Source organism: Saccopteryx leptura, chromosome 10 (genome assembly GCF_036850995.1).
Source record: "Saccopteryx leptura isolate mSacLep1 chromosome 10, mSacLep1_pri_phased_curated, whole genome shotgun sequence".
Taxonomy (NCBI): domain Eukaryota; kingdom Metazoa; phylum Chordata; class Mammalia; order Chiroptera; family Emballonuridae; genus Saccopteryx; species Saccopteryx leptura.
This window is the reverse complement of record NC_089512.1, coordinates 64,733,714-64,747,061: the sequence shown is the minus strand read 5'-3', so window position 1 is coordinate 64,747,061 and position 13,348 is coordinate 64,733,714. Positions and strand designations below refer to the sequence as shown.

Below are 13,348 nucleotides of genomic sequence, written 5' to 3'. Positions count from 1 at the left end.
GGTATGATACCATAGCTGAAGATACAGTCTGTTCCAGAAATCAAGGCAAGTCTAGACCATCCAAGGAAAGAACAAACAGCACAAGGAGAGAGCCTGGGCAGCTGGGCCAGGGCTCTTGGCTGGAGGCCTGCTGCGTTGCATGGAATTCTTGCAGGTACTTCCTAAAGACTGTTGTGTTTTTCCAAAGCTCGGCAGCACGTGTGCTCAGCAGGCTACGAGGTTGGGTTGTCCTGGCAGGCTCTGGCTGGAGAGCAGGACTGTCCTAATGTCACACAAAGCAGACCACTTGTCTTTCCGGATGTCCGTGTAGATGTTACCCTGGGTGTCTATGTTGGGGTGGTAGCAGAGTGTGAGGAGCTTCACCGTAGGCATGTTGTAAGGATAGCCACTGGTGAACTCCAGGGAAAGCTTTTCCTTCAGGTCTTCACTGATTGTGCCAGCTCTCCATGGACAATCCCCATCTATTTGAAAAGGTTGTCTGATTCAGAGAAAGTAGAAATTCCTTTGTCGCCAGGCATCATGAAAGACCTGAGCTCCTGTTGTAACTTCTTGCCCATAGGGCCCCAGGTGGTGCCCCCACAGGGCTCCACTCCTTTACACGCAGCAGTTGGGTTGTGGTTCTGAATAGCCACCCAGTCAGGGCTGGTGGGGACACAGGGACTTAAAGAATACGACTGCAATTGCTTGGTTACTTTTTAAAATATCAGTTCAACTGCTAGGTGGAGAGTGGAAGCAGAGAGACCAGTTTGAAGGTTTTGCCTTGGTTGACAGACACAGTGGCATTTAGGTTTGAACAGGGAGGGGTTGGCAGTTGTAGCCTGTGGCCACTGTTTTTCTCAAACAAGATTTTATTGGAACTTAGGCTCATACTTACATATTTTCTATGGCTGTTTTACACTAAAGGTTGAGTGACTGTAACAGAGATCATATGGCCTGCAAGGGTGAAAATATTTACTCTCTTGCTTTAAAAGAAAAAGTTTGCCAACCCCTGAACTATAGATTGAACTGTGTCCTCCTGGTATCTCAGCATGAGACTGTGTTTGGAAATAGTCTTTACAAAAACAATCAAGTCAATGAGGTCACTAAGGTTGGCCCTAATCCAATATGTCTGTCCCTATTTGTCCCTCTCTCTGACTCTCTCTCAGCCTCTATCAAAAAAGAACAAAAACAAAATCAAAAAACCCCACATACAACATAAATCAATTGATTTTACTCTAATATGGGGTAAAAGTTTACTGATCTGGTTTCAGATTTCATATTGCAATTAACCTTCAAAAAACTACCACTATTTTATGCACAAACACACTTTTCACTTAAAAAGTATCAAGGACATCCTTTCATGTCAATTATTATACGCAATAATAGAAAAGCTACCCTTTATTAAGTGCTTAGACTATTCCCAGAGATTGTGCCAAGCAATTTGTATACTTTAACTCATTTTATTTTACTCTTCTTAAATGAACTTGTGAGAGATAGGTGCTATTAACCCTGTACTTCAAATGAAGAAACTGACACAGAGTGGTTAAGCTACACGCCTAAGGATACACAGCAAATTAGGTGATCCAGCAAGTTACACCATGACTCTAGAGTTTATAGGCTTCATAGTAGTCAAAAGTATTAAAGTCTGAAGATCTCTGTGAATAAATGTACATTGAGTTGTTGTAAAAGAGTATAGTGATATATTGAGCTTTGATTAAGAATAATTACAGTCTGACCAGGCGGTGGTGCAGTGGGTATAGCGTCGGACTGAGTGCCGAAGGACCCAGGTTCAAGACCCCGAGGTCGCCAGCTTGAGCACGAGCTCATCTGGCTTGAGCAAAAAAAATAAAAAAATAAAAAAAAGCTCACCAGCTTGGACCCAAGGTCGCTGGCTTGAGCAAGGGCTTACTTGGTCTGCTGAAGGCCTGCGGTCAGGGTACATATGAGAAAGCAATCAATGAACAACTACGGTGTTGCAACGAAAAACTATTGATTGATGCTTCTCATCTCTCTCCGTTCCTGTCTGTCTGTCCCTATCTGTCCTTCTCTCTAACTCTCTCTCTGTCCCTGTAAAAAAAAAAAAAATTTTTTTAAAAGAATAATTACAATGTAGTTTTGGATAGTTGATTTATGTAACTATAAGTAATTGTGATTTTAGTGTACCTGTTGTTTTTGCACAGGCCTTATATTACCTGAAAAACCTCAAAGACCTGGGAGAACTAGCCACTTGCCTGCACATTATTTCAAGATCCTTGCTGAAAACCAGGCATTTCCCTGTCAAACTATGAGAAGTGCCTTCCCTAACCTCACTTCTCTGCCCAAAGCCAGCATCTGTCTTCTTTTATTTTTTTGTGTGTGTGACAGAGACAGAGAGAGAAACAGATAGGGACAGACAGGCAGGAAGGGAGAGAGATGAGAACCATCAATTCTTCATTGTGGCTCCTTAGTTCAGGGGTCGGGAACCTATGGCTCGCGAGCCAGATGTGGCTCTTTTGATGGCATCTGGCTTGCAGACAAATCTTTAATAAAAAATAATGACGTTAAAAATATAAACATGTATTACAATTTATTCATTTCCTACCGCTCATGTTCATGGTTGCGGGTGGCTGGAGCCAATCACAGCTGTCCTCCAGGACAACACCAAATTTTTATTGGATAATGCCTAATGTATACGAGTCATTGTATGGCTCTCACGGAATTACATTTTAAAATATGTGGCGTTCATGGCTCTCTCAGCCAAAAAGTTTCCCAACCCCTGCCTTAGATGTTCATTGATTTCTTTCTCATATGTGCCTTGATGGGGAGGGTGGGGGGGGCTACAGCAGAGTGAGTGACCGCTTGCTCAATCCAGTGACCTTCAGCTTCAAGCTAACGACCTTTGCACTGAAACCAGTGTCCATGGGGTCATGTCTATAATCCCACGCTCAAGCCAGCAACCCCACACTCAAGCTGGTGAGCCCCCGCTCAAGCCGATGAGGCCGCGCTCAAGCTGGTGACCTAGTGGCTTTGAACCTGGGTCCTCCATGTCCCTGTTCGATGCTCTATCCACTTTGCCACTGACTGGTCAGGTCCATTTGTCTTCTTATACACTTCTCTGTGACCTTGTACTTTTTCTTATGCCATTTACCCTAGTTTGTAGTAATATGCTTGTAGTCTGGATTGCTCAGACCCCTCGATAGACTACGTGCTCCATGACAACAGGAATACTGGCTACCCTCACCATTCTGTCCTCTGAAGCTAGGATGGTGCTTGGCACACAGTTGCTGCTCAGTAAACATTGGTGGGATGCATGACTGGAAAGCAGACACCCTCAGAGCTCTGCACCTAAACTCTCAGATCTCTTTAGCATTTGCACATTAGCTCTTGATGTGCTGTGGCCCCTACCAGCCTGGACCTGTGCCTCTTTGTTGAGGCAGCTGGAGCCAGCTTTGTCTGTATCAGTGGAGAGCTGAAAGTGCCTGAAAATTGATGTCCTTCTGGCGACAGCCCTTAACTAATGATTAATGGGTGAGGGTAGCAAGTTTAAATATTCTGGACTCATCCCCTTTCATCGAGACACTCTGAGTGTACACCACTACCTTTTTAGAGCCTTGCTGATAGGACTGAGTCAAAGGCATCCTCAGTGGGGCTTGGCTGATACCGCACCCTACCTGTTCCCTTCCCATTGTCCTTCCTGCCATCCTATTGGTTTTCTCTGTAACACTTCCTAATAAGTCACTCAGATCCTTGCTTCCAGGTCTGTTTCTGGGAAACTCAACCGAAGGTAGACAAGGACTGTATTTAATTCCGTCTACATCTTTCCTGGCTTTTTGACATTTCATATTTGTTGAATAAATGACTGTTGACATTTCATTTATAATCCTAGAGCTCTGGGGCAAGATTTAAAGAGTGGAATGACTAAGAAAGGATCTATCCAACAATATTCTTTAGAAATATTGATATATTAAGACCTTTGGAAGTGTGATATCAACAGTGGTATGCTGGAGCAATTGATTGTTAAACCCTTGGTATCTTGAAACTGGACATGGTGGGAGTATTTACACCACAGAAATTGGCAGATGCTACAAATTAGGGCTGGTCTCTACCCCTGCACACTGCCCCCCTCAGTTCCGAGAGCCAATTGCTATTACACTACTGGGTTAAAAAGAAAAAAACATGTACAACAAATAAAATATAGTGTGTGGTTAAAACTATGGGTTCTGAGGTCAGACAGACCTAAGTTTAACTTACTTATCTGTCCTATAATTTGGGGCAAGTTACTTAATTACTTTGTGCCTCAGCTGGGAAACAGTGGTACCACCGTTTATTTCTTGACATGACAGATACGAGAGGTGCTTAGCTCAGTGTCTGGCATGTAGCAACGGCTCAATAAATGACAGCTGTTCTCAAGTTAGAAGAACCAAGAAACACAAAAAGGCCCTAAACATGGTCTTGGATACTAGTGACACAGTCTCCACATGTCAGTAGACACTGATTTACTCTAGTTGTCAGCCCCCAGCACTATAAGGTCACCTTAACCAAAATCTGTGGTTCTCAGTGAACTCTGAAGAATATGAGTTGCTGGCTTCAGTTCAGTGCTTTCCACCTAGAAACCCCAGGCACCAGATTTTGGCTTGTTCAGTGGATATCTCAGAAGGGAATGAGCACTGGCTTTTGGCTTCTGCAGATCCCTTCAAGAAAAGACAATCTATTCAAGGCAGATTTGTTAGCAAATAGCAGAAATGGCTTTGAACCTGGGTCCTCCATTGCCCCTGAAATTAATGTTCACATTCCTGAGGAATTGCAATGACACAAAATCCTCCCATCAGGTTTGGCAGTTACTAAACATGTAATACACAATCTGACTTGAATACAAAAGGTTATATGAAACTTTGGCAACCCTAGTGTGGGGTAGCTGAAGCTGCCAGTGCCCTTCCATGTCCCTTTGGGACCAGCTTTCCCACACCTGATGGCTTCCTGCCACAGCCACCAGTGACTCTAACCACAGCAGTATGCTGGGCCTGTGCGCATGCCCTTGGAAGCAACCCTCAGCCAATGATGGACCCAGGTAGGTGGACAAATCCCCAGCTTCCTCCCCTGCTAGGTGAGGTGGCACTGGAGACATGTTTCACAGCACCCTCCAGACTTAAGGTGGGGTTGGCCGAGTTGCCCACAGCAGTGACCTTATTGGTTAAAGTACCTTTTCTTTCCTTCTTTCTCTGCTTCCTGGGTTCACTTCCCAAATAAAGTTCAGGTCATCACAGCTTTGTCCAGGATCAGTCTCTGAGGGAATTCAACCAAAGACAAAGAGATGCCAGCTATTCAACACCTGCTATGTGACAGTGCAGTGTTTGATCCTTCCTCTGCGGTCTGGCTCTACGGAGCAGCTGGGCTGTGGGTAAGTGAAAGGGAGGGAACTGAGCTGAAAGGGACAGAGCGGGCTGGACTGCAGATGAAGGGTTAGTGTCTTCTGCTCTCCCTCCATCCTATCTGGATTATGATGAGCAACATGTCCAAACTTGTAAATATTGACTGCAAGCATTTTACTAATATTCAGAGTTATGGACTTGCTGGAGAAATCCCAGAGAAAACAGAGCAGATGTTTAAAATGGAGCTTGCAGACGATCTTTTTTCTATTTGTAATAATAAGAGATAGCATTTATTAAGGTCTCACCCTCTGTCAAGTACTATGATCAAAGGCAGGGTTGCATTCATCACCAACAATGCTATGTGGTAGGTAGGTACTATTATATTTTATTTTATGGATAAAGAAACTGGGTCTCAGAGAAGTTAAGTCACCCATCTAAAGATATACAGCACAAGTAAATAGTTTTTAGGAGAAAGCCTCAAAAGCCTAAATTCAGGATTGATTCTAAAGAACTGACACATAGCCTTATCCAAATTCATAAGAGCTTTAATAGGAAAAACTTACATACGTGGGCTAAGCAGCTGCTTCCCTCTGTGGTGGCAGGCCAGGGGAAAAACCACACCCCTCCCAAAATGGGGTCCTTTTTTATATGATGAGGTTAATATAAAAAAAAACAATAGTAGGTAGTCACATAGACCACCAGAAAGAACAATGCATTTCTAAGGTAAAAGATACCTCTGGACAGTTGTCATATTTTATACATTTATTCCTTTCCCCCCTGGGACAGGATGTTTGCCGTTGGGCGGCACCATTCTGGCTTTCAGAGCTGCAGGCCCAGTGTGAGGTTGCAGCAGTCACAGAGACAGAGCCTTGAGAGCACCGCCCTCCCCGCCGCCTCTGCTGCTGGGGCCAGATTGCATCTCTACAGTGAGTTTCCCTATAATGGTGCAGCCAGGATTCAAACCCAGAGCCCACGGTCTTGCCCCAGGGCCACCAGGGTTCTGGGCCCTGAAGTGTGCTGATGATATATATGCATCACATTCCCCCTCTCCTACCCCTCTGGACCACAAGGTCATTGTTCAGTTATCCCAATGAAAAGCCTTTCTCTGATTTGTTGTTGTCAACAAAGAGCTGATACTCTTGAACTGTTACAACCTCTATTTTTTTTCTCTACCTTTCTGCTTTTTAGACCCCCCAACACATTTATTACAGGTACATCAGGTGGGGAAATGAAAGCCATTGTGAATAACAAAATAGACAGAGCCCACCACTGCCTGTTGCCAAGGACCTGAAAATATTATACTTTAGTTTTCCATGGAAGCAAACTAAAGATCACACGTGTCAGTTTGAATGTTGGCTGTGAAACTAATAATTTCTTTGTCCAAATGACTTTAGTCAAGACGGAAACAATATTTGGTTCACACTGGCGTGGGCCAACATTCCCCAAAGAAAACACTGCTCAGGATCAATGGAATCTTGGAATGAAATAGGATTTCCTTCCGCCCTTCAGTTTACAGTCCTCACCAAACTACTCTGGTCTCCCACTCACCACCCTTTGAAGACCTGTCAGACTTGCCCTTCTCCGTCTTTCCAGAGGTGTACATGGTCACACGACATTGAGGGGGTAAAGATGCTTACACTGGGTCCTCAATCCCTGTTCATTGAGAACTTCTCCTGGGAAGTGCTCGCTGTGTAAGCCGCAGCACACAGACTCCCAAAGAGCCACGTTCAGAAAGCTCTTGGCACTGCCCTGATTGTCTGGGAGACGGGGTCGGGAGGTGCTGATTTCAACAAGCTTGCTTTGATTACTTGGCGGTTAGTTCTGTGCTCTCCGTCCTCCAACCAGAGCATGGCCAGGTCAGCCTGACCCCAGGCTGTCACCCTAGAGGACTGCTAAATTACATGTGCAGTTAACTGGCTCCTGCTGAATAGGCCTGAAAGACAAACGTCTCAGTTGCTAGGGCTTTTGTTGGCCTGCTCTGGAGCTGGTTCTTTTGGCCTGCAAATTACCATGGCTCCTGAGAGAACAGTGCTGGCCCTGGGCCTCTGTCAGGCTGGCAGTAGGGGAACGGACAGACAAGCTGTGAAGCTGCTGGGCTCTGACCGCAGTGATGGGTGGGTTGGCCAGGGCAGGGATGAGCAGGAAGTTGGGGGGCCAGGAAAGGAGAGAGACAGGGTATCTTCCCAACTCTCTCTCCTCCTCAAGAAATCAAAATTTTAAGGAGTCAGAATCCAACAGGACTGGGGTTGGGATGAGATGAATGAGGTCAATTTGTGCAAATAGAGTCAGATACTGACTTTACTTAAAATACCAGTATTTTGTTCATCATGGAGTTTTTGCATTAATTGATACTTTAAAAATACAGTGTGTCCGTAAAGTCACCGTGCACTTTTGACCGGTCACAGGAAAGCAATAAAACACGATAGAAATGTAAAATCTGCACCAAATAAAAGGAAAACCCTCCCAGTTTCTGTAGGATGATGTGGCAGCGTGTGCGCATGCGCAGATGATGATGTAACACCGTGTATACAGCGGAGCAGCCCCTGGCCATGCCAGTCGAGATGTGGACGGTACAGAGGAAAGTTCAGCGTGTTCTGTGGCTACTAAATTTGAATCCGTGACCAAAGTGCAACGTAAATAGCAGCGTGTTTATAACGAAGCGCCACCACATAGGAATAACATTACTCGGTGGGATAAGCAGTTGAAGGAAACCGGCAGTTTGGTGGAGAAACCCCGTTCTGGTAGGCCATCAGTCAGTGACGAGTCTGTAGAGGCTATACGGGATAGCTACCTAAGGAACCCTAAAAAATCTGTGCGTGAGCCCACATCGAACTGCACTGAATAGGTATGAAACTAGGAGAGTTTTCCTTTTATTTGGTGCAGATTTCACATTTCTATTGTCTTTTGTTGCTTTCCTATGACCGGTCAAAAGTGCACCATGACTTTACAGACACACTGTATTTCATGAAAATACTAAGTATCTTGATTACTGAGTTTTTTTACTTTCCCTCAGGTGTTTATTTTCTGCAACTTCGCCCTGGCCTGGCCTTCCTTACAGGCTGGGCCAAAGTAGGTTTACAGTTGTTCATCTGGAAAATAATACAGCCATGAATAAATAATAATTCAAGAATAAACTCTGTGTTTTGCATACTCACAACTGTAAACGTGCTTTGCCCCACCTTGTAGGTGCGACACATTTCCACTCACAGAAGAATAATCCTATGGAGAGGGTTGAACTCTTCTTGATTTTCTATAAATTGCTTCTGTCCACAACAAGCACTGAGCAGTTCTGTGTAACAAATATCATTGTACATTATCTTTTGCTTGGAAAGATATGTTGTCCCTAACATTCCCATGTGCTCAAGCCAAATGCCACTGTTGACATTTGCATTTCTGGGTTGGAGGTCTTGTTCCAGAACTGCAGGGTGCCACTTCGCTTGTGAACGCAGCCGGAGGTCTTGTTCCAGAACTGCAGGGTGCCACTTCGCTTGTGAACGCAGCCGGAGGTGGCGGGAGCAGGACGCCCCCCAGGACTGGCCAGTGTCTGAGAGCAGTTCATGTATAGAAACCCCCGATTCTTTGCTCATTGCAACAGGCAACTCTGAGACGTGCCCCCCACACTGGGTTCCAGGGCTTCTCCATGGAAATAAGCTCCAAGTGCCTACACAGGTTTTTGGCTTAATAACACAGCTTCATGGCTGCCTGGTTTTGTCCCTGTCACTTTCCCATTCCCGTCTGGGGTTATACTCCTCACCAAAAAACAAATCAATTACACTTGAATATTTGTCTCAGAATCTGCTTTTATTGAAATGGGCATTGAGATTATTTCAAATGTTTTACTATTTAAATATCACCACTTTTATAGGTTCTAGCTATATTAATATGCTCTTTTGGGACTGTGATCTATACAAAAGAGGGTCTTTGGTAAAGTTGAGAAAAGTGACTCTATTATCTTGATAGCATTTCAGGGTTTTGTCATATGTAATGATTATTTCACTATGTGCTGTGGCATTCAGAACATTGAGAAGCAGTGGTTTTGTCTACCAGACTGGGCACTCATTTTTGTAGCATCAGGTACATAGTAGATAATCAATAAATATTTATGGCATGAGTGAAAAGAGGAGTAACTAATTAATGCTCTAAACCTCTGCTAAACTGAGTGCATGAGACCATGCCACTTACTTGAGCCACAGAGCTTCTAGGCCTCAAGATTCTCTAATTCCTCAATCAAGACAGCAAATGGTGCAACACAAAGGTTAGCAAGGTGAGCTAGGAGCTGCCCTGGAGACATAAAACGGGGGTCCAGTCTTTGGAGATGGAAATGTGCTCTGGTCCTAATTAGCAGTGAAAGAAGAATCAGAAGGACCCTCAGGAAGTAAGAGTCAGGCTTTAGCACCTCCCTTGGGAGGACTTCTATGCTTGCAGATGCTGGCAGGAAAAGGAGTCTTCATTTCAAGTGAGTCAAGAGGCTGCATTCACCATCAGCTTCATCCCCCTCCCTGTTTCCATCCTGGCTGCAAAGGGCCAAGCAGACTTTCTGGGATTCCTAAGCTCCATAAATCAGCTCTAGACCCAATATGCAGGGCTGCAATAAAAGCAGGATTTCAACAAACTTTGGATGCCTCTACTATTCCAAATGCTATCACTTGACTTTAGTAGCATTTTTCTAAGATGATGTTTCTCCAAGACCTGATGAGCAAGGCTGTAACTTTATCTAGAATGTCCTTATAGGAGCCTGGCTTACAAAACATAATGTGCTATCCTCTATCCTCACCAAGCTACCAACCTAGACTGAGGTTGAATTTGTTGACATTGGTCTTAAACGGCTTCTCCCAGACAGTGACCTGTCTGGTCACTCACTCTTTCTTTGGTTCCTTCCCATATTGAAGACCCTACCTTCATGCTGGGACATCAGGCTCTCCCACTCTGGGGCCACCAGGCTTGCTGGGAGCTTGCATCCCAGGGGTCAGCAGGCCCTTTGGGAGGAGCCAAGGTGGTAGCCAGCCTCCCACCGCTGCGTTGAAAGGCTCACCATTTCATTTCCTGAGTTTTGTGTCTCAGCTGGGCTTCCTTTTTCTTCATGTGTCAGGTGTCAGCATATTTACCTTCACTGTTGTCCACCCTTGAGTATTTGCCCACAGGGGGTCCACCTTGGAAACGAGAATCTGACCTGACCTCCCACTAAACAGACATCCTAGACTCTGACAAACATGACTGTCCTTTTACTTGGGACTGATGAGGAAAGACAAACTCAGGGTTTCTGTCATTGAAGGCTTAGTCCCAGCAGCCTGGCTCCTCTCTTACCAACAAAGCAACTTTTAGCTTTCCACACATCCATCATCTATACATTTTCACCGTATCACCTTTGTAGGACAGCTGTATAGAAGTGGCTTTCCAATGCAAGCCCGACCTGAGCAGGTAGAAGACTTTCCTACATAACCTCGTGATGGTCTGCTGCGTCCAGGATGTTAGAGGTCAAGTCTGTCACATCAGGTCTCTGCTTATGTCACGGTTGCTCACATGCCATTGACTAAAGCAAGTCACCAGACCAAGCCTCAAGTCAGTGGAACAGGGCCATACCCTCACCCCTACAGGGGAAGGAGGAGAGTGAATATTCGCTCACCTATTACACAACCTATCACACTACCCTTCCAGCTTCATTTTTGAGACCTTTATTCCTGACTTCTTATTCAGGAATGCATCATTCTGTCTCCAGCTTCAGGGCCTTTGCACAAGCTGCTTTTTTCTGCCTGGAAGTTTCTTTCTCTTTTCAGTCCCCTATTACTCCTTCTGACCCTTCAGGTTTATGTTTTCCTTTTCCTCCCTCAGAGAAGCCTACCCTAATCCCCAGACGAGGGGGCTGCCCTGGCTAATCCTGCACCGTGGACCATTTTTTCTTGTCTTACAGGAAACTTCTTTGTTATAAAGATTGTCACAGCTTCATATCCCTGTACTCTGTCTCTTGTTTCTCTGTCTACCTTCACAGCTCAGCCTAAACATCACTTTCCCTGAGTATCCAATTCAATGTAGCACATTACACCCAGAATCAACACTTATAACTGACATGTTTTCTTAGTCACTCAATTGTTGTACTAGCATGCATGCCCCAGGAAAGGAAGGGTCCTTGTCTAACTTGTCCATCCCTGTGTCACCAGAGCCTGGCACGATGCTTGTCACATGCTAAGAACTCAAATACTTTTTAATGGATTAGCAACTCTGGTAACCTTGCTTCAACAGTTAGCATATCTCTTAGACGATAACCTTCATGCTGTTGTGGGTCAGGCCTGTTTGCTGTCACACCTCTACCTGTAAGATGGAGCCATGCAGATGTTGGATGATGAGAACGTCAGTGTGTTATGATCAACTGAAAGGCCATCCTGGTTGAGTCTTGCTGACAAGAAGGCAGTTGCCTTAGTTAATTTGAGAGGTGACCCCATAGGGAAGGGAAAGTGTTATAACGGGCATGTCTGTGAGTGCTGGGCAGGGCTCAGATACACAGGATAGAGCTCTGCCCAGCGCTCCTTTATCTGCTAACTTCCTCCAGGCAGTGGCTGAGGACTGTTGGGCTGCTGAAGCACTCACGCCTAGAAATTCTGTCCTAGTCTGGGAATCCCTCAGCAAAGACGGCATCAAGTCAGACGGGCCTGCCCAGGAATGAGGGGAGAGGAAGGTGCAGGACACCATCAGTGTTGGTGAGAGAGGAGCTGAATGGACCAACTGAGGTCCAGGTGAAGGAGCTGATAGCAGGAGAGCAGTGGGACGGTCAGGGCAGAGGAAGGACAAATGCCGACCTGTGCTCCTGGACCTGCGCTCCTGCGGCTGCGCCTGGAGCAGCTCAGAGCTCTCAGTGGGCGGGTCTTCCCTGTTAGCGATGATTCATCAAGCGGGGGCTCGGCGTCCAGGCTCAGAGCCATCAGCAGTTACTTGGCAATTATTCCTGGTTTCTCAGAGGTAATAGACAAAACAGAAACAGAGACAGTTACTGCCCTTAAAAAGCTGAGAATATGCTAACTTCATAGCAGGGGAGCGGGAGGAGGAGGACTGGTTGGAAAATCTAGAGGGAAACCAAGAATTCGCATTCTTCGCCTAGGCCTCTTAGGGTATGTGGACATGTCTGGGTAAGCTCCTTCCGACCCCCAGCAGCCCCTACGCTAGAGATACAAGCCAGGCCCTTTCCTCATCCCGGTCTGTTTGGGGCTCTTTGTTACCTCTTAACATTTACATCCAAGAAGGAAAAGAAAAAACTCAAAGCCATCAGCCTCTTTGATTTGTAAGCAGCTCAGACCAAGGACTGGTGGTTGGGCCAATTCCTAATCAAGGCTGACCAGCCCAAGTCCTGCCCTATGGGACAAGGGACATTTGGGAGCTGAGTCAAGGCCTCTCTCCGCCCATCACCTTATTTCTGTGGTCATCTTTGCTGTGTGTCCACACCTTCTATCTTCCTGTCTTCCATCAGCTTGTTGTTCTTCAATCAGGCTGATGTTCCTAACACTGCTTTAACCCAGGTACTGCCCTAAGGCCGTATACAAGAGTAATTAAGGGCTCAGCCTTTGGAGTCAGGTGGCCAGGGTTCAAATCCTAGCTGAGTCCATGACCCAGATTAGGCCTTCTCGTGCTTTCTGTAAGGCATAATGATACAGATATACATGGATTCAAGTGTGCACTCTGTGCCAGGCACTAGTACTTAACACACTGCATGCATTTCCACTTGCATGAGAGACCTAGCAGGTGGGCACCATCCACCTGTTCCAGATAAAGAGATTGAAACAGAGAGGTGATGTGGCTTACTCAGGGCCACCAGCTGGTAGATGGCATGGCTGGAACTCAAATTCATGTCTGTCTGATCTCAAAGCCTATATATTTTAACATCATTATGATCAGATATATTTTTGAACACTTATAGGGTATCAGGCATTGTATATACTTCAGATCCTATTAAATAGGTATAATTGACTCCATTTTACTGGTAAGAGGAAGTTAGCAGGTCCAATGTCACACATTCAGTGATTGAACCAAAATTC

The 13,348-nt window shown here is 45.4% G+C and overlaps 1 pseudogene; it reads right to left on the bottom strand.

Moving 5' to 3' along the window:
* Positions 1-40: 40 nt before the first annotated feature.
* On the bottom strand, positions 41-8,886 carry LOC136381858 (ubiquitin-conjugating enzyme E2 C-like; annotated as a pseudogene).
* Positions 8,887-13,348: the final 4,462 nt, after the last annotated feature.